Here is a 2,500-nt window from a genome sequence, read left to right on the forward strand (position 1 = left end):
GCTGTATCTTCTTTTAGAAATATTAAATCTGGTTTATACAATTCATTTTGGCTATCTCTGAGCAATGGTTCCTGGTACACAATCCAATCTTTCTTTTTACCTTCCTCAATTAATACATTACAAATTCTATTGTGCCTTTTGATTCTGGCATCTTGTACAATGGGACACAAGCCAATTATGTGGGCACAGGTTTCATTTTCAGCATGGCAATGACGGCAAGATTTATTATATGTCGATTGCCTGCCTCTCGCTAGGAATTCTCGGGTGGGGTATACATTTGCTCTTAGTTGGAGTGCAGTGATTAGCTTTCTGTGAGGAATGCCCCTATAGTGTTCAATCCAAGAATTACTAATATTATCCTTTTCAAAGTTTTCTATGCCTCGGCCCTGAGATGGCAGTTTGATCCAATTTTTAAATTCCTGATTACGCCAATTGCAAGGTTTTGGAAAGACTCTTCTTGGGGTGGGTCTCTCCCATTCTGAGTCCTCTTTACGTATTATTCCTTTGGTAACAATCATAACTGTCCCAGGGTCCCACACGGAAGGGACCTTTTCCTTATCTCCACCTGCTGAAATCCAGAGGTTTTTAAACTCTTTCTCAATGTTCTCGTTACTAACTATTTCCCGGATGGTCTCATCGGAGGACTGTGCTATTCTATGAATTCTTCTTGCTTGTACACTGGGGATTAGGCCGACGAGGCGAGTTAGACCTAATCCCCCGTCTTTGGTGCTGGAGTAAAGCACGGCATCAGCTGTACTTAGGGGAAGGTGTAACCATCTTTTAACTGTGTTCCTAATTGTTAGGTCTAATGACTCCAAGTATGTAGGTTTGGTATCTGAATGGTCTGCCAGGTAAATAATTCTTGGGATAGTGTAAATTCTAAGAATGTCAATCTTTTGGAATGGTTTTAATGGGGACCTTTCTATTCTCAGAAGCCAATCTGTCATTTTGTCAAGTAATTTTGGTTTGGTTATACCTATCCAGGGGTCAATATACAGTCCGAGGTATTTCTCGGTGTTGTTTGGGTGTATCATGTTGAGGGGAATGCCTTTGATAGTCCATGGGGGACAGTCATTGATGGTATATGAGTCTTTTGTCGGCTTGATGTAAAAGCCGTGACATTTTTCCCCTTGCGTTTTGAGACCTGTCAGATCACAGAATATTCTAACAATGTCCAGGTTCTTTTGCATCCCCTCCCAAGAACTACTTAGTAATACTAAATCATCGGCAAATGCCATAGTTGTTATTTGCTTCGTGTGGTGCTGATAACCAAGACCTTCCTCTTCGAGTTTGCACAAGAGAGGATCTATAGCTAGGTTAAATAAGATCGGAGACATCGGATCACCCTGTTTAACACCGATCTGAATCCTAATAGGCTCTGACTGCTCCTTCTTCGTATCAATATATGTTTTAGTATTCTTATACATGTTAGAGATGAGGTTGATGATGTGATTATCAACCCCTTTCTGTTTCAGAACTTCTATTATGTGGGCGTGGCTGACGGTGTCGAAGGCTTTGGCAATGTCGACAAATACCACTCCCAGGGGCCGTCGTTCAGTCTTAGCATGTCTTATCAGTAGCTTCAGGAGCTTCAGGTTTTCAGAACATCCTGATGATCTTATAAATCCCCTCTGTCTCGGATTGATCGGGCATGCTTTTGTTATTCTCGCTGTCAGGATCCTAGAGAACAGCCTCAGGACTATCGATCCGATGGTAATTGGTCGCCAGTTGTTGATGTCGGTCTGACGCTCCTGTAAGGCTGATTTAGATATTAGTACAGTTCTACATTCCTTGATGACGTCTGGAATGGCGCCTGATAACAGCCACAGGTTGAATAGTTCCATCAGCTGTGTGTGATCCGGATCCATCCCCACGAGGTGCCTCAGATCTAATCCGTCCGGCCCTGGGGCTGCATGCTTGCTCATCTCTTTGATGTTTTTCTTGATCTCCTTGCTTGTAATCATAAGTTCGAAGGCGGTGTTGTCTGATCTGCCCCTCGAGAAGAAGCCACCTAGACCCTGAAACGATCCTGTTGTTTCCCATCTCGTTTGGAAGGTCTTGTGTAGTTCTGCCAGAGGGATGTTGCATCTCAAGGACTCCACATCATCCAGTATGATGCTGGCCAGCTTCCTTCTGTCCATTTGGAATAGGCGCTGGAACCTCAGGAACTGTCCCCTTTTCCTGGCTCTCTTCTTCATCCACTCCGTTGATGTTTTTTCAGGGTGGGCTTTTCGGGTCACCTGGTGCTTCTTCTCTTGGGTGGCCTTTGTTTCTTGAGATAGGTCGAGGCGAGATGAGAAGCAGGTCTCAAATGAATCTTCAATTAGGTCGGCCGCATTGCCATCACTATCGAGCACCTTCCTGAATATGTCATGGAGAATGGGCAGCTTTTGTGATGTTATCCATCTTGAAACTGTTCTCTCATACTGAGTTCTTATACCTTCTGCAACAGGGTGTTCATCAGTCTCTCCAGCTGTTTCCAGGTGTTGTACCCAGTCTT

General features: G+C 44.0%; 1 pseudogene; it reads right to left on the reverse strand.

Moving 5' to 3' along the window:
* LOC141955250 (28S ribosomal RNA) overlaps positions 1-2,500 on the reverse strand; it is an 8,724-nt pseudogene that overhangs the window by 1,837 nt on the left and 4,387 nt on the right.

Source organism: Athene noctua, unplaced genomic scaffold (genome assembly GCF_965140245.1).
Source record: "Athene noctua unplaced genomic scaffold, bAthNoc1.hap1.1 HAP1_HAP1_scaffold_151, whole genome shotgun sequence".
In the NCBI taxonomy this organism is placed as follows: Eukaryota; Metazoa; Chordata; class Aves; order Strigiformes; family Strigidae; genus Athene; species Athene noctua.